This window comes from Gorilla gorilla, chromosome 11 (assembly GCF_029281585.2).
Source record: "Gorilla gorilla gorilla isolate KB3781 chromosome 11, NHGRI_mGorGor1-v2.1_pri, whole genome shotgun sequence".
Taxonomy (NCBI): Eukaryota; Metazoa; Chordata; class Mammalia; order Primates; family Hominidae; genus Gorilla; species Gorilla gorilla.
In genome coordinates, this window is record NC_073235.2 from 132,569,159 (window position 1) to 132,589,143 (window position 19,985).

Below are 19,985 nucleotides of genomic sequence, written 5' to 3' on the forward strand. Positions count from 1 at the left end.
AATACATAATGTGACTGTAATGGCTTTAAAAGTTTACAGAAAAGACAGTTGATGATTCCCACACTGATACCGATTTCCAATTTGTACGTTAAAATTCAGGTAAACACAGCAAATGCAGAGACAGACGAACCAATTCTCAAACTGATTTTACACAGAAAATCATTTCAAGCACTAAACAATAAATAAACCTACATGAAATCAATATAGTGATACTTGCTAAAACTTTAAAGTACTTGTCAACAGAAAGAACACAAAAAAGTCCTGGAGAAATATGGAATTTACCACAAAAGTTCCAAAAAACATTCAAATAATTCCATGATTGATATGGTGCATCATATTTACAATAAATCAAAAATTTATGCCAGCACTGTTCTAAAAGCAAGTCTGAGGAACATGAAAAAACTGTTTTCAGTTAGATTATTTTTTAGACCTTGGGGAATGGTTACATGAGATTTACATAAGCAATAAAAAACAAACATACGTTAATAGATATCCAGAAAACTGCTGCCATTCGGGTGAGATATTAATGTAACAAATGCAATTTATGTAATTCATAGCTGATATCCACTTTCCACATAAGAACATATACTAATGAAAATTTAGAAAAAAGTTTCATTAATACCAAATTTACTTGTTAAAAAAAAGTTTAAGGCTTTTATTCCAAACACCATCTCAAAAGAACTTAGAAATGAGTCACTGAAAATCTCACAAAATAATTCTAACTCAATCTGTAAGGATGCCATAAATTTCTTAAGATATCATACAAGTACAACCATCTGTTCCAAAAGAGGACCTAAGGTTTCTCTTTTCTGTATCACTTCTTCTTCCATCTTTCCAGAATTCATGAAAAGAGTCTTAAAAGAAGGTAAGAAATTAGCTTCTTCAGAAAGGAAATAGTTCCTGGATCCCTCATATCATTTTTATTTTTAAGGTTCTAATCTGAAAGTAATAATATTTTCTAAAGACTTATTAGAATAAATGAATTTCTTAAAAAAAAATAAAAAAAACTCTAGGTGAGCCTTTCAAGTGTTATCAGTCTTCACTTTTAGTAATGAAAGGACACATGTACTTCAAGAAGCATATTCTCCCTCTCCCTCTCCCTCTCCCTCTCCCTCTCCCTCTCCCTCTCCCTCTCCCTCTCCCTCTCCCTCTCCCTCTCCCTCTCCCTCTCCCTCTCCCTCTCCCTCTCCCTCTCCCTCTCCCTCTCCCTCTCCCTCTCCCTCTCCCTCTCCCTCTCCCTCTCCCTCTCCCTCTCCCTCTCCCTCTCCCTCTCCCTCTCCCTCTCCCTCTCCCTCTCCCTCTCCCCACGGTCTCCCTCTCCCTCTCCCTCTCTTTCCACGGTCTCCCTCTGATGCCGAGCCGAAGCTGGACGGTACTGCTGCCATCTCAGCTCACTGCAACCTCCCTGCCTGATTCTCCTGCCTCAGCCTGCCGAGTGCCTGCGATTGCAGGCGCGCGCCACCACGCCTGACTGGTTTTCATATTTTTTGGTGGAGACGGGGTTCCGCGGTGTCGGCCGGGCTGGTCTCCAGCTCCTAACCGCGAGTGATCTGCCAGCCTCGGCCTCCGCAGGTGCCGGGATTGCAGACGGAGTCTCGTTGACTCAGTGCTCAATGGCGCTCAGGCTGGAGTGCAGTGGCGTGATCTCGGCTGGCTACAACCACCTCCCAGCTGCCTGCCTTGGCCTCCCAAAGTGCCGAGATTGCAGCCTCTGCCCGGCCGCGACCCCGTCTGGGAAGTGATGAGCGTCTCCGCCTGGCCGCCCATCGTCTGGGATGTGAGGAGCCCCTCTGCCTGGCTGCCCAGTCTGGAAAGTGAGGAGCGTCTCTGCCCGGCCGCCATCCCATCTAGGAAGTGAGGGGCGCGTCTTCCCGGCCCCCATCACATCTGGGAAGTGAGGAGCGTCTCTGCCCGGCCGCCCATCGTCTGAGATGTGGGGAGCACCTCTGCCCTGCCGCCCCGTCCGGGATGTGAGGAGCGTCTCTGCCCGGCCGCCCCGTCTGAGAAGTGAGGAGACCCTCTGCCTGGCAACCGCCCCGTCTGAGAAGTGAGGAGCCCCTCTGCCCAGCAGCCACCCCGTCTGGGAAGTGAGGAGCGTCTCCGCCCGGCAGCCACCTCGTCCGGGAGGGAGGTGGGGGGGTCAGCCCCCCGCCCGGCCAGCCGCCCCGTCCGGGAGGGAGGTGGGGGGGTTAGCCCCCCGCGTGGCCAGCTGCCCCGTCCGGGAGGTGAGGGGCGCCTCTGCCCGGCCGCCCCTACTGGGAAGTGAGGAGCCCCTCTGCCCGGCCAGCCGCCCCGTCCGGGAGGGAGGTGGGGGGGTCAGCCCCCCGCCCGGCCAGCCGCCCCGTCGGGGAAGTGAGGGGCTTCTCTGCCCGGCCGCCCCTACTGGGAAGTGAGGAGCCCCTCTGCCCGGCCAGCCGCCCCGTCCGGGAGGGAGGTGGGGGGGTCAGCCCCTCTGCCCGGCCAGCCGCCTCGTCCGGGAGGGAGGTGGGGGGGTCAGCCCCCCGCCCGGCCAGCCGCCCTGTCCGGGAGGTGAGGGGCGCCTCTGCCCGGACGCCGCTACTGGGAAGTGAGGAGCCCCTCTGCGCGGCCACCACCCCATCTGGGAGGTGTACCCAACAGCTCATTGAGAACGAGCCATGAAGACAATGGCGGTTTTGTGGAATAGAAAGGGGGGAAAGGTGGTGAAAAGATTGAGAAATCGGATGGTTGCCGTGTCTGTGTAGAAAGAGGTAGACATGGGAGACTTTTCACTTTGTTCTGTACTAAGAAAAATTCTTCTGCCTTGGGATCCTGTTGATCTGTGACCTTACCCCCAACCCTGTGCTCTCCGAAACATGTGCTGTATCCACTCAGGGTTGAATGGATTAAGGGCGGTGCAAGATGTGCTTTGTTAAACAGATGCTTGAAGGCAGCATGGTCGTTAAGAGTCATCACCACTCCCTAATCTCAAGTACCCAGGGACACAAACACTGCGGAAGGCCGCAGGGTCCTCTGCCTAGGAAAACCAGAGAACTTTGTTCACTTGTTTATCTGCTGACCTTACCTCCACTATTGTCCTGTGACCCTGCCAAATCCCCCTCTGCGAGAAACACCCAAGAATGATCAATAAAAAATAAAAAATAAAAAAAAAAAAAAGAAGCATATTTTCTAAAGTTGTAGCTAAGCTGAACTTTGTAAGATTTTTTTATACATTGTGTTTTTGTTGCTGTTGTTATTATTTTTTATTTTTTGGTGTTTCAGACAGGGTTTTGCTCTATCACCCAGGCTGGAGTGCAGCGACACTATCTTGGCTCACTGCAACCTCCGCCTCCCAGGATCATGTGATTTTCCTGCCTTGTATATATTGTGATTTAATTTTAATTTTTCCTAGATATTCTCCCATTGCAGACTAAAATTTTGCTTTAACCAATGAGTTTATTAGAGATTTAATTTCTAAGAGTTGCTTTTGTTTTTGTTATATTTCTACTAACAGATCTCAGAGTTCAACTTTTTTCTTCAGAAATGAGACTATTTTTCAAATCATTCCATAGTTACTCTAAAAAAGAGGTGTAACGTTCTGTTTTTGGGGTATGGAATTTAACAGCTACAGGAAATATAAATTATGTCATTCAGGTCCTCTACATTCTTATTTTCTTAAAGATTGTTGCAGACTGATGTTTTAATTAAATCACGTTTTCTACTTTATTTCATTTTAAAATTTAAAATATAGCTTGTTGCATTCCTTGATAATTAAACAACTCATTTTGAAAGAAAACTACATACATTCAAAGCTAGACAACTTTGTGAAAAATAAATGCCCAAAACAATTAAAAATTATGATTCATTCCATTTGTCATCAGAAACTAAAGGTGAGGTCTGGGGCAGCAGCCCTCCTCTTTTTAACTCAAATAAATTGTTCTGTTGACTTTTATACAGCTTATGTTAGATCCAACTAATTCTACTCCTGTGTTATTTCTCATGCCCTTACTAATACCTTCAATGAACTTAAGAACTTAGCAGGTAAACTCTATATATTATACCACAAAAAAGTAAACAGTATCCAAATCATCTAGAAAACCAAGGCTCACAAAACTGGCTTAAATTCAACAATGCCCAGCACGGCACGGTGGCTCATGCCTGTAATCCCAGCACTTTGGGAGACAGAGGCGGATGTATCATGAGGTCAGAAGTTCAAGACCAGCCTGGCCAAGATGGTGAAACCCCGTCTCTAATAAAAACTACAAAAATGAACCGGGCATGGTGGCGCACACCTGTAGTCTCAGCTACTTGGGAGGCTGAGGCAGAAGAATTGCTTGAACCCAGGAGGCGGAGGTTGCAGTGAGCTGCGATCGTGTCACTGTACTCCAGCCTGGGTGACAGGGCGAGACTCCATCTCGAAAAAAAAAAAAAGAAAGAAAGAAAAAAAAAAAATCAACAATGCCCACACTGATCTTACCTAAAATTATTTTAAAGTGTGATATTCTAAGGACTGTTTAAAAAATATATTTTAAAAATATAAAATATTGATACTTAACTGTCCCTTCTGCCTATCTGTTTAGCCCACGGGACTTAATACATTTTCCATAAAGGAGAGTAAATATTTTCAGCTTCCTGGGCAATACTGTATGTCAAAAAAACAGGTACAGAAAATTCTCAAACAAACGAGCATGGTAGCTATACTTCAATCAAAATTTTATTTACAAAAACAGGCAGTGAGCCAGATTCAGCCCATGTGCTATAGTTTTCAACCCTGGCTAACAAGGAATAGACAACCAGATGGTACCATGAAGTGACAATATGGGGCCTCCCAAAATGGAGCTCTATTTTATTATGTCCACTTATAAATTATTAATGCTCAAAAATGCTGCAAAGTATATCTCCATAAAATAATGATGTCCAATCTGGAATAGCCAATTAGAACATCACAGTATTCAGAGGTAAAGGAGCCTTGGACGCCTCCTTTTAGCTCATTTTACCACCTCTCTAATTTAGCAAGCCTTAATGCTCAACTTTAGTTTTTATTAAAAAGCATAATCTTTTTAAAACCTAGTAAAATTTATATCCACTATAAATAAAATTTGTAGAACAGTATAGTAAAATGCATGACAAACTCTTTTAAATAGCACTAGAATGAGGTCATTTAGTAAATTATAGCCCAAAGATTTGGGTGAAAGAGAGAGAGAGAGAGAGTGTGTGTGTGTGTGTGTGTGTGTGCACGCGTGCACACATGCGTTCAGGAGCTTCTATAACAACATATGGGTATTCCTGAAAAAAAAACCTCATGTCTCTGCAAAATTATCCACTAAAAATAACCGGGCTGATATGTTAAAAATAAGATGGGCCCAGAGCACACAAACCTATGTTATTTTGTAATGAGCATCCCAGCAAAATCACATCAATTTTAATAAAAAATTAAATCTCCCAATAAAATTTGCACCAATAAATCCACTTGAGACTTGTTTTTGTATTTTCTCCTTTTAAGTGTAACTTTTTAAAGGCATTTTTTAAAAAGCTTCAAAAAATTAAAAATATAATTATTCTTGGGTAGACTTTCCTGTTTGTTATCTTCTTTCTTTAGAAACAAAGGAGTAAATGGTTTTGAACTTGTTGAGACTGCTTTTGACAGTACAAAGTATGGTGGTTTTAGAAACCACTGGAATAGCTATTTCTTTCACTAAATTATTTCTGCCAGATTTTCAACTTTTTTTTTTTTTTTTTTGGTGTAAATGTCTTCAAATATTACCAAACCTTCCTCTTTAATTGAAAGGTCTTTCCCCATTTTCAGTTTATACATTAGCACTGTGGGAAAAACTGCTTATGAACCAACACTACTTCCACGTTATATTGACATCATTTCTCTATTTACCAAGTGTGTATGGGCCAATTCACATTAAAGAAACCAACACTGCAACAGAACAGACTATAATCAACTCTGGGTTATGTGCTTTCAAGATCATCGTGAAGCCTCAAATGCCTCTGAGTGTTAACTTTTAGGCACATAGTATTGACTGTACCCTTCCACCTACATTTGTACTGCTATTTAGTCAAATCCTTTACAGTAGTCCACATAATTAAAAACCATCTCTAGTCCAGAGGAGATCTAAAAGAGACCTAAACTTTATATCAAGAGCACAATATTGGGCCAGGTGTGGTGGCTCATGCCTGTAATCCCAGCACTTTGGAAGGCTGAAAGCAGGTGGATTGCTTGAGCTCAGGAGTTCAAACAGACCAGCCTGGGCAACATGGTGAAACCCTGTCTCCACAAAAAATACAAAAATTAGCAGGGTGTAGTGGTACACACCTGTATTCCTAGCTACTCGGGAGGCTGGGGTGGGGAAGATCACTTGAGCCTGGCAGGTCAAAGCTGCAGTGAGCTATGGTTGCACCACTGCACTCCAGCCTGGGCTATTAATAGAGTGAGATCCTCTCTCAATTACAAAAAAAAAAAAAAAAAGAAAAGCAAAATGCTGTCTTAATGTTAGGAAAAATGAGGAAAGTGGCTAGTTACAAGTAGCTAGTTAATTCCTATTATAGATATTAAACTGCCTGAATTTAATTTTTATGCTAGACATATTCACAGCTTATATGACATGCATATATATAATATACACACACATTACCACTTATATTTGGTAATATATGCACGTATTACATAATATACATGCATATATTACCAAATATAAATGGATCGTGGGTTTAATTACAACTCTAAATTTGTTTGTGTATATGTGTATACAGACACATTTTTATGCTTGTCTACTTTAAATACACAATTATAACATTATAGTTTTGTCTTCTAAAAATTAGATATTTTATTTCAAATGCTGGAAAATCCATGTTTTAAAAGAGCCATTGATTTTCAATAATTAATGGTGGAAAGTTCACTTTAAACCACTTTAAATAAATAACTCACTAATGTTCCCTGTAAAATGCACTGTTTTTCTATTTCTATTACAAAAAGAAGCTTGATTCATCTGATCAATGTTCCTATCTTTAGTTACAGTGAAACACTAGCCCAAATGATTCTATAATTTAAAGTAAAGCAGTATTTCTAAACAGCAAAAATACTGCCCCTAGGAAGCATTCGGGAAGCATACACTGGGAAGCGGCGGTGCTATTCCCATTTAGCAGGTGTGGATTAGAGGTAAAGATGGGCAACATACAGAACAAAAAGACCCAACTGTCCCATGCCCCATATATTTCAAACAGTCTTGGTAATATATGAAAACCTTATGAAAAGCCCTGACAGTGTGGCAGTGACATAGGTGAAAAACGTGCTTGCAATTTCTCAGATTTGTTTTGCACAGTTCTTACATATTAAATTTTCCAAGAATGCAACAACAAGCGATTATACTATTTTTTGGCAGCTTTACCAAGAGTCAGGCACCGTTTTTAATGCCTATGATGAAAATGCTGCTTATGGCATTTAAGTCCATTGTTGTAGCTGTCACATTCAGTGACTCCAAATACAAATGCACTATAATTTTGTGTCACTGTGTCCAAGCATTTACCTATTGAGATGTTATGTTTGTTATCAACTATTTTCCTTTTGTTTATCTTTGTAAAATGCTAAGACATTATATCAATATTTCTAAACTGTGTGTAGGCAGGTATTTTATTTCTTCATTTATTTGAAGATATTAAAAGAGCATAATAAAAATATTTATATGATATACATTATAGACAGGGAGCACTGCCTCTGATAGAGTTGGGAACCATTGTACTAAGCTACTCATTTCAAAAGATGTTAGGTTTGCCACCAACAAATATATGCAAGTCCCAATGGGGCACATAAATATAGGTAACAGTCTAGTCCCTGTCCTCAAAGAGGTCAGAGTTTCATAAAACAAAGTAATCTACCAGGTACTCTCCATAGATGTTTCCAAAGAATACTTTTAGCAGGAGAATATAAGCTTTATAGGCCACACCATTTAAACCTGGCCCTGAAGGATGAAAAGCTGAGGAAAAAAAGCTTTCCAGTCAAAAGCAGAATACAGGCAAAGGCAGAGGCAGGAAATTTTAAAACCCATACAGCAGTAACTGGCAAATGATATAAATTGCCCTGAACATGGAGATACATCAGAAAATATGGATGAAAGGATGTTCACCACTATGCAATTCATTCATGTAACCAAAAACTACTTGTACCCTGAAAGCTACTGAAATAAGTATATATATATATACACATATATATATACACACACACACACACACAGGTGTTTTTTTTTTGTTGTTTTTTTTTTTAAAGTATAGGCTATGGTCAGACAGGGAAGGTTTTTTTTTGTTTTTTTTTTGAGACAGAGACTCACTCTGTCACCCAGGCTGAAGTGTAGTGGCATGATCTCAGCTCACTGCAACCTCTGCCTCCTGGGTTCAAGAGATTCTCCTGCCTCAGCCACCTGAGTAGCTAGGACTACAGGTGCCTGCCGCCATGCCTGGCTAATTTTTATATTTTTAGTAAAGATGGGATTTCATTATGTTGGCCAGGCTGGTCTCGAACTTCTGACCTCAAATGATCCTCCTGCCTCAGCTTCCCAAGTTGTGGGATTACAGGTATGAGCCACTGTGCCCAGCCAAAATAAATGTCTGAAGACTTTAGAGATAGTATATGAGAAAAAGGGAGGAAAACACCACTATTAATCTTCTAAAAAGGAGCCCTCTGCCTTCTTTTTCTCTCTGTATTACAAGAAAACAGCCTTCCAAATGTGATAAAAAAAAAAAAAAGCTTGCAGTTAGTATAAGAACCATTTGTATATGTATTTTTAAGTGACACTGAACCCTTTTAAGAAGGCATTCCAAGACTGGGAAAGCTTTTTAAAAGTGGTTTGTAATGTCAGAAGAATGAAAGCAAATCCTCAGTGAGGGATATGAGACAATCTATGGCAGCTGACAATTTCTTATAGGTTTTCCAGTATGCTTATGATGTGACTTTGACTCAATTCCAAACTTGATTAAAATAAAGCATAGTGCAAAGGAAATCACTAATAGAAAACATATAAACTATTACTTTGTAGGCCCCCCAAAAAATTTAACACAGGTACTATTAAGAATCAAATGTTTCTAACTTCCAACTACAGAAAAGTAGCCTCTGCTTCTCCTTAGACCAAGGCAACCATGCCATTGTTGAATACAGCACCATATTATCTTGCCTCCTGATCCCAAGGCCTGATGGGACAGGCTAGTTTCAGCATTACCAATGCAGCAGGCACACATGTCTCCACAGCTAAAACTCCAGGCTGCCTAATTAGAGCAGTAAGATTTACTATTACTGAAAAGAGCAAGTTACAAATTACCCAGCCGATTCTAGAATACTTACTTTCATTCATTCATTCATTTATTTTTTGAGACAGGGTCTCTAGTCCAGGCTGGAGTGCAGCGGTGTAATCTTGGCTTACTGCAGCCTCGACTTCCTGAGCTCAGGTGATCCTCCCACTTCACCCTCCCAAGTAGCTGGGACTACAGACACTTATCACCACACCTGGCTAATTTACTGTATTTTTAGTAGAGACAGGGTTTCGCCATTTTGCCCAGGCTGCTCTTGAACTCCTGGGCTCAAACGATCCGCCTGCTTCAGCCTCCCAAAGTACTGAGATCACAGGCATGAGACACTGCACCCAACCAATTCTGGTATAAATACCTTTAAAAAGTGGCTCAAATTCAGTCATAAGAGGCATTAAATTATTTTTGCATCACATCATGTCTCCCCATAACATTCTCCTCCTCCCAAACAAGAAGCAGTTTGAACTTGCTTCTGACTGAACAAATGAGAAGACAAAAAAAGAGACAGGAAAGAAATAAGAATTAAAGAATATAAAAGGAAGGCACTCACACCGGTTAAACAGACGAATGAAGAAAACACACGGGACCAGTGGCTAAGTTTCACTAAGTAGGTTTTAGGGAAACAAACTATCATAGAGATGCAAATAAGAATGCAAAATAACGTATAAACATCCTATGACAGCTACATCTCAAGAACATTCTGTTTTTCCTTTTTCTAGATGCAAGGTAGGATGGTACTTGTCCAACCACTTGGAAGCACGTACTGCCATGTGACTTGTTTCAGCCAAGGGAATGCGAACAGGAGTGAATCACTGCTGGGGGAAGTTTTGGAGATTCAAGAGTACAGTTCACCATATTCTCTTACTTGACAACACAGCAAGGTATCTGAATATCTGAATGTGCAGACATGGAGCAGAGCTTACCGCTGACCTGGACAGACAACTTTTTTAGTGGCTAGATTATAACCACTAATATCTAGGAGATGTTTTTTCCTGTAGTATTATCTAGCCCACCTTGCTACATAGCCCATTTTAACTATGCCCTATTTCAACCCTTCCTTACTCCAATCATGTTTTCATCATTTCAGTAAAAAAGAAAGTCACATTTCTGTGCCCAGAAATTCCAAGGAAACAAATATCCTTTTCTAACCCATACTAGTAATTGTTGAACACCTACCACTTACCAGCAAATTAACACAATACACAAAACTTCGAAATAAAACCCAGACTGTGAAAGGAATTAATGAGTCCACATGTCAAAGACAAATATAGTTGACATATACCACACCTGCTTTGCAACTGTTGCTTCAGCCTCAGAGCCCAGATCAATGAGGTCATCTCTAGAAATGTTTCTCATCTGACTCTAATAACAACCTGTATCCCCATTCCCCCTACCGAGCTGGGTTGCTTTCTGGGTTCTTTCCCTGGTAGGAAAAGAAAAACCCTACCCTACCCTACCCTCATTTCTATAACTACTATAGAGCACGGTGCTTACTAACGTGGTGTTCAACAGATGAATGAATATAATCTTATACTGATGTTGTATTAAGGCAGAACTCTAAAATGCCAAAAGAGGCATTATTAAAATAACACATGCATTATCTCCAGAATCAGAACAGTGGAATAATCAATCCTAGAAAAGGCTAAGAGTCAACACAACTTTAAAGAACTACTAAGGAATTTAAACTTGCCAGAACGTTAGCACACACATACTCTTTGCTCTTCTCCGCCTGTCCATCTTCCTCCATAAGGCACATACACAGCAGTTGGCAACTTCAGATTCACATCTTCCCATCTTTGTCACCAGAAAGAAAAAAGCTAAATCTTCCAACTTTTCTCATCTTGATCATGTGACCACACCAGGCTTATCACTGTGCTCAGAAAGAGGGAGTACTGTCGATTCCCCTAGCTTTCACCAAAGGTTAAGGAATAGCTAACAGGATCAGAGTAAAACTGTATTAGAACAGAGTAACTACCCATCAAAATGCATGGGAAGCCATTCCACAAGACTACTGTTTTAAGGAGAGGTGCCGTGCAGAACAAAAACCATGAAGAACATTATTTATTGCCCCCTCCATGAAAATGGTATAATCTTTTTAATAATTCAAAATGAAAGAGGGCTTGATCTAGCTTCAGAAGATGAGAGGCCTAAAAGTTAAGCCTTAAGGCACAGGGAAAGAAATAAACATGGTGTACAAAGAGATGGTGAGATCTGCCTGGATGGACATGACATGGTAGCAAGAAGCAGTAACATAAGGACAGATGAACAGAGAGGAAGCAGCCAGACAGATACTGAGTCTGTAGTTCCCGGGGATCTCCAAAATGTTACAATGCTTTGGGATCTGTATAAGATTTCTAAGACTGGAAAAGAGTATAAACTACATTGATGTGGAAACTTTTGAATGGATCTTGAAAGACTGGCAGAATTTCAGTAAGATAAGGTCTAGAATACAGAAGGCGAGCATTTTAAAAGGAAAATGGCATGATCAAAATTACTAAAGAAGGAAACTGCAAGGTATTTTAAGTAGTTAAGCATAGAGTAAAAACTATCAAGTTTTAGTCTCTGAAATCAGTAGATAGGAATTAAGTTTGACATTTTATTTATTTTTTTTGCGGTATACTTCTTTCAAAAATCAAGAAAAGGAAAGTTAAGTTGATTGGTACACTGACAGCTTGTCCTGAGTCCTTCTTGAGTGTGGCTTCATTATTTCACTAGAAAACATCCTAATCCGGCTAGGCACGGTGGCTCACACCTGTAATCCTAGCACTACGGGAGGCTGAGGGGGAGGATCACTTGGGCTCAGCCTGGCCAATGTGGTGGAACCCTGTGTCTACTAAAAATACAAAATTAGGCAGGCATGGTGGTGCACACCTGCAGTCCCAGCTACTCGGGAGGCTGAGGCAAGAGGAGGCTGAGGCAGGAGGATCACCTAAGCCTGAGAGACAGAGGTTGCAGTGAGTCAAGGTCACACCACTGCGCTTCAGCCTGGGCAACAGAGCAAGACACCGTCAAGAAAAGAAGAGAGGGGAGGGGAGGGGAGGGGAGGGGACGGGAAAGGAAAGAAAAGAAGAAAGAAAAGAGAAGAGATCCTAATCCAAACATAAGTATGGTTTCTTCCCAATTTTCTTTGCAATATTAGAAAATTAAAAGACATTAGTAATATGGTTTATATGTTTGTCCCATCCAAATCTCATGTTGAAATGTTGGAGATGGGGCCTGGTGGGAGGTGTTTGAATCACTGGGGTGGATGGATCCCTCATGAATGGCTTAATGCCAATGCCCTTGGGGTGAATGAATTCTTGCTCTGAGTTCACTTGAGATCTGGTTGTTTACAAGTGTGTGCCTGCCCCCCCTCCCCACCCCTTGCTCCCACTCTTGCCATGTGATATGCTGGCTTTGCTTTCTGCCATGATTTTAAGCTCCCGGAGGCCCTCACCAGAAGCAGATGCCAGCGCCACAATTTCTTGTACAGCCCACAGAACCATGAGCCAATTAAACCTCTTTTCTTTATAAATTACCCAGTCTCAGGTATTCCTTTACAGCAATGCTGAAGCCTAATATAATTTGAAATTAGACAATACAAAAACAAAATATTAATAAGGAAAATCAATAATCCTAGTATAATCAACTAGTAATTATATGCAAATGAAAGTAGTCTTATAGAAGACCATTTTCTAGAAGAGTAAATATTTGAAAACATACTCAACCCAGCAATTCCACTTGCAATAACCTAGCTAGTACTAAGTAGTACTAGAGAAGTACTAGTACAAGTTCACAATGACAGTGAGAATGTTCAGGTATGGCATCATTTGCTATGGCAAAAACCTGAAACCAAATGATGAAAGGAGTGATTACATATATGCATAATTGATATATCCACATAATGGAAAATTATAGAGACATTAAAACTGATAATATAGTTTTAATGACAGATATTGTAAAAAAAAAAAAAAAAAAAAAAAAAAAAAAGAAGCCTATATTGAGGCCAGGTGCAGTGGCTCATGCCTGTAATCCCAGCACTTTGGCAGGCCAAGGCAGGAGGACTGCTTCAGGCCAGGAGCTTGAGACCAGTCTGGGCAACATAGCGAGACCCCCATCTCTCTTTTAAAAAAAGAAGAGTCTGGGTGTGGTGGCTCATGCCTGTAATCCCAGCACTTTGGGAGGCCGAGAGGGGCAGATCACTTGAGCCCAGGAATTTGAGACCAGCCTGGCCAACAAAGTGAAACCCTGTCTCTACTAAAAATACAAAAATTAGCCAGCTGTGGTGACAGGCACCTGTAGTCCCAGCTGCTCAGAAGGCTGAAGGAGGAGAACTGCTTGAACTCGGGAGGCAGAGGTTGCAGTGAGCCGAGATCCCACCACTGCACTCCAGCCTGTGCGACAGAGCAAAACTCTGTCTCCAAAAAAAATAAAGAAAAAAACGCCTATGATACAGTTAATGAAGATAGCAAGTCACATTACAGTATGTAAAATAATTCTATCCTTAGAAAGAAATGAACAAAAATACAAATACGAAGCTGTCAAAAATGTCCTCTTACTCAAAAATCTTCCTGTCTTTTAAGAGTCTGTTACACTCTGCACCTTCTACAAACTGTTAAGTATCCCTATAAACTTACAGGACTTACAAGACTCAAGTCTACTTTCCTAACCAGTGTATGTCATTTATCTTCTAATGGGTAACTCCTGTCTTGCCAACTGTTTTAAAGCTTCTTTGAGACTGACTTATACTTCTCCAAGCCAGCCTTTAAGGAATAGGACTGTAGTTTTTACACAATAAACTGGTAAGTATCAGCTAAACCAATTAAAAAGTCAGTTCTCCTGTACAGTGGTACAAAGGGAGATTAATAACAAATACAAAGAAAAAAATAATAGGAGACTGCATCAAAAATTATTCTCAGCCAGACTCATTCTTTAAACCTACTTTTTCAATGTGACCTCATTACTAGAGAAACAGCAATAAAACAAGAATAAGGGTTTTCTTCTTTATCAAATTAGCAGAAAAATGCAAAATGGAGATAACGTGACTAGAACAATGAGAAAAAGCACTCTTTCCCCTGATGGTGATAATGTGAACAGGAAGTAAAAAATTAATGCACAACAAAGTTATTCATAAAAAAGTCCCTTGGACCAAGCAGTTTCACTTCAGGGAATCTATCCTGAAGAGATACCTGAAATGTGAACATTTGGAGCATAAGCAAAAAAAATTTCCCCTAAACCTACCTAACTATCCAAAAACTGAAAAAAGTAGCCATGGAAAATACTGTATACTCATTCAGTGAATAATGTGGCCACCATTTGTAAATGATTACCAAAAGATCACAATGACATGGGCAATGTTAATGTTAGGGTATTGAGAGAAAAGAGCAGGATACCAAACTGTACACACAGTGTGATCAGCTACATGCCAAAGTGTACAGATAAAAAAAGTTAACACAGACTTTTCTCTGAATAGTTCTTATTTTCTTTTCGTACTTTTCTGTATCCCAATCCTTTGAAATAGCTTTTTTAAGTGAAAACACAACTCTATTTCTTTCTATATAACTAATGGGGGTTTTAAAAAAATCTCTGCTCTAAAAATGTAAAGAAAAATAATAAATAGAAGGCTATATCCTATATTTCTCACAATTGAGTTTTTACTGAGTAATACATAATTATTAAAACTTTGCAGGCAAATTTTTTGATGGGGGCGAGAAGTAGGCAACTGTATACAAGCATTTCCTCTCATCATTCAAAAATTTCAGACAGATTCTAGTCAGATGTAAAAATGGGTCCATAACAAAGCTGAGGAAAAATTTATTCTTAGCATGGAGAAGGCAAAGGAAGAAAAACAGAGTTGTTAGACTTAATTATCTGATTTTAAAATGTTGTAGAAATTAAAATAAACCATAAAAAAAAAACAGAAAAAAAATTTGTCCATGTTAGTGAATCAACACCTTTCACATAAACGGCCCTAATAAAAGAGTAAGTATCTCCAAAATTAGACAAAAGACGCTAACAAACAGCTCAGAAAATAAATGAAAATGGCCCACGGAGCAAATTTTTCCACTCTATAGTAAACGAAGAAATGCTAACTTTAAACCAAGGAATTCTTTTTCCCCACAAACTTTTCTTTTTAAAAAGGATATGCTCTATTGACTAGGATTTGGCAAAATGAGGACTCTCATGAAGTATTAGAAGTATTAAATTGGCCCAAGATTTCTGAAAGACAAAAGTCTTCAAAATATTCATACCCTTAGATTCTGTAAACCCATTTTCAAGAATTCGACTTGATAAAACCAGCTCACATTCAAATATGATAGGCATAAGCAATATTTTTTACAGCAAAAATCTGAGGAAAAAACCTAGAGGCCCAAATTTAAATCATGGGCTTTTATATTAAAGAAAATCATGGAGCCACTTTAAATTACCTCATGGAAGAATGTTACAGAATTCCAGAAAATACACTGTGATAACGTCATCCCTATTATTTGTATGTTGCAAGTATACATATATTGATCTCTGAATGTGGAATTTTGAAAAAAACAAAAACAAGCTACACGTATAGAAAAGACTGTAAGAACATAGAATAGAAATATTAACCATGGTTATCTCTGAGTGGTAGGATTAAAATTATTTTCTTTAATTTTCCTGAAGCATCCCAATTTTCTATTCTCAATATGCATTGTTTATATAGTTAAATCAACCTTGAAGACACTACCACTAAAGCAATCTTAAAGTTGCTATAAAATTAAATTCAATCCTACCACTGCCACTTGAGAAAAACAAGAAAAAGCACACGGTATAATAAAAACACCACTGCATTGCCAAGAGGGAGGTGGTAGCCTACAAATACCTGTGCTAGAACTGGAAAAGGCTAGGTAGTATCCCTGAGAGCAAGTCAACAGAGAAGCAGTGGAAAGGAGTGATTTCCTATAGAAGAAAAAGAGAACAGAAAAGAGAGGAACAGGTCAGCTACAATCCAAAAAATTAGAGAGGAAAGGGGCTAAGAAAAATAATAGAAGAGGAATAAGATGTCTAGTTCAACTGTGGATAGTGATGAAGGATGGGTGAAAAGGAGAGCAGAGGTAAAATTAAGAGGGATTAAATATATCCTCAGACTCTACTTTCATTTATCTTAAGAATGAATTTAAACTATTTTTAAAAAGAAACCATCTTGATTTGGGAGAAAGGCAGAAGAGGTCACTGGAAGGAGGTTACACAAAGAAGACAGCTTAATGCAGAGGTTTAGAAAAAAACAGAGTGGGTCAAAAATGAATCCTAGCACAAATCCTAGGAGAGAAAAGTGCTACTTAAATTCAAAACTAAAGTTTATACCCTCTTCTAACACTCCCTCATCATACGGATCCAGTGGGCTGCAATGAAACACTCTGGCATAATGAAAAGGTACACTGACTTTACAGTCAAGAGGTCTGGAATCAAGTCCTGACTACACACTAGCTATACAAAGTTGAGCAAGCTTCCACATTTGTAAGAGAGATTACATATTTAATTTCTGAGTTTCAACTGAAAGAATGTGTAATAATTTTTTAAACTTAAAACACTCCATTAATGCTGTTGTGTAACTGCTATTATTATCATTAGTTGAATCACTGTATCACTGTGAATACCTTTATGGAGCAAGTCAACCATTTTCAGGAAACGAAGGCTACAATGACAGCATTTTACTTAGGAAGGCTAAACGAGTCACATGAAGAGAATAAATATATAGCTGTAATTGTTCTCTCCCAATTAATCCCAATCCTCTCACTCCCAAAACTCCCTGGAAAGGTTTCTGAGAGTTTAGATAATTGCTAGAACAGTACACCCTATAGGGGTTTCAAAAGTCAATCTGGGTCAGGTGCAGTGGCTCATGCCTGTAATCCCAGCACTTTGGGAGGCTGAAGTGGGTGGATCACCTGAGGTCAGGAGTTCAAGACCAGCCTGGCCAACATAGTGAAACCTCGTCTTTACTAAAAATACAAAAATTAGCCAGGTGTGGTGGCCTGTGCCTGTAATCCCAGCTACTCAGGAGGCTGAGAGGCAGGAGAATTGCTAGAACCCAGGGGGAGGAGGTTGCAGTGAGCCCGGATGATGCCACTGCACTCCAGCCTGTGTGACAAGAGCAAAACTCCATCTCAACAAAACGAAACAAAAATATATCAACCTGGGGGTTGATAAGAAGGCCTTCAAAGTTACTCCCAGTCTTGACATTTTATTATGAGCAAAAGAACCAAGCCAAGATGGCAAAATGATATTTAGAAGAGCCAGCATCTTCTCATCTCATTTGCATTCTTAAAACTAATAAGATGTTTTGGCTAAAGCTCTAAATTTCTATGTCCTGATCACACTCTTCACAACTGAGCATATTATTGACTGGCTTAAACTACATGAACTACAACAAGATTTGTCATTCTACAAATCTAATCGAGTTCCATCTCTGTTACAACTTTGAGCTACTTAAACCAACACATCTTAATCGCTAGTATTAACCACTTCCATTTATGTCCCACTACTTTGTTTATTACTTATTTATTTTTTGAGACAGGGTCTTTCTCTGTCGCCCAGGCTGGAATGCACTGGCGTGCCCAGTCATAGTTCACTGAAACCTTGAACTCCTAGGCTCAAGCGACCTCCCACCTCAGCCTCCTATGTAGCTAGAAATATCAGTGTGTTCCACTGTGCGCAGCTAATTTATTTTTTGTAGAAACAGAAAATTTCTACATGTGTCTTGTGATGACACATGATGTGTATTGCTATGTTGCCCAGGCTGGTCTCAAACTCCTGGCCACAAGTGATCATCCCACCTCAGCCACCTCAAGTACTGAGATTATAGTCATGAGCCACCATGCTCAGCCTTACTCATTTTTTAAAAATACATGATACTAGGTTGGTGCAAAAGTAATTGTGATTTTTGCTATTAAAAAAACTGCAAAAATCACAATTACTTTTGCATCAAGTTAAATGCACAGCTGGGCATACTGGCAGGTGCCTGTCGTCTCAACTACTTGTGATGCAGTGAGCTATGATTCCATCACTGCACTACAGCCAGGACAATAGAGTTAGACTCTGTCTCTAAAAATAAAATAAAAACATAATACAATTTACAAAATGTTTTAGGCTGGGCGCTGTGGCTCATGCCTGTAATCCCAGCACTTTGGGAGGCCAAGGCGGTTGGATCAGGAGTTCAAGACCAGCCTGGCCAAGATGGTGAAACCTCGTCTCTACTAAAAATACAAAAATTAGCCGGGCAAGGTGGCAGGTGCCTGTAATCCCAGCTACTACTTGGGAGGCTGAGGCAGGAGAATCACTTGAACCCGGAGGGCAGAGGCTGCAGTGAGCAGAGATCACAGCACTGCACTCCGGCCTGAGTGACAGAGTAAGACTCCGTCTCAAAAAGTAAATTAAAAAAAATTTTTTAATCTACATAACACTGATTATATATAGAAAAAATGACCATGCTGAAACACTGTGGATTTTAGAAGCTATGCGCTGTTGATAGCCCACAATGATTGTCAGTTCACATGCAAGAGTCCCAATGCAACCTGAGGATTAATATGCATAAAACCGCAGTTGTTCTAAAGGTACAAGTTACTTATATGCACATACATACATATATGTACATCTACATGCAGTTTTTTAAAAGACAGAAGAAATGTCAATAGTAACCAATGTCAATAGCACACGTTATAAGTGTGGAATTATGTTTTTCTTTTTAGTTTTCTATATATTCAAAATAATCTAAAATGAACATGTAACACTTTTATTACAGGAGGAATAATATTTTAAAATCAGTCACATGAAGTTGAGTGTGGCTGCTCCAAAGAATAACCTGAATGTAAAAGAGCAAACATTTTCAGAACAGAGCTCTATATACTAAGTATAAGTGATAAGAGCTTAACATGCTAAAATACTGAAGTTTACCAATAATCCTATGAAATAGCTATCCCCATTCTGTGGACTAAGAAACTGAGGTTTCCTGAAACTCTTAACAAAAGACACATAGCTATTTAATGGCAGAGGCAGAAATCACACACAAAGGCTGGGTGCGGTGGCTAACACCTATAATCCGAGCACTCTGAGGCCAAGGCCAATGGATCACTTGAGGTCAGGAGTTCGAGATCAGCCTGACCAACATGGTGAAACACCATCTCTACTAAAAATACAGAAATTAGCCAGGTGTGATGGTGTGTGCCTGAAATCCCAGCTACTTGGGAGGCTGAGGCAGGAGAATCTCTTGAACCCGGGAGGTGGAGGTTGCAGTGAGCCAAGATCATGCCGCTGCACTCCAGCCTGGGCGACAGCAACTGTTTTAAAAAAAAAAAAAAAAAAAAAGAAAAGAAAAGAAAAAGAAAAAGAAATCACACGCAAAGCTGCCCTAGTCCAAAGTCCCTATGCTTAACCACTAAATAGTCTGACATCACCATGATGTGCTTTTATTCTTTACATTTGACATTAAAAAAAAATTTTTTTTTTTTTTTGAGACAGAGTCTCGCTCTGTCTGTCGCCCAAGCTGGAGTGCAGTGGCGTGATCTCGCTCACTGCAAGCTCCACCTCCTGGGTTCACGCCATTCTCCTGCCTCAGCCTCCAGAGTAGCTGGGACTACAGGCGCCCACCACCACACCCAGCTAAATTTTTTTGTATTTTTAGTAGAGACGGGGTTTCACCATGTTAGCCAGGATGGTCTCGATCTCCTGACCTCGTGATCCGCCCACCTTGGCCTCCCAAAGTGCTGGGATTACAGGCGTGA

At 40.1% G+C, this 19,985-nt stretch overlaps 1 protein-coding gene across 50 annotated transcripts in view; it reads right to left on the reverse strand.

Annotated features, from left to right (window-relative positions):
* Positions 1 to 19,985, reverse strand: part of TRIP12 (thyroid hormone receptor interactor 12) — a 159,019-nt gene that overhangs the window by 94,140 nt on the left and 44,894 nt on the right. The window lies entirely within an intron of this gene.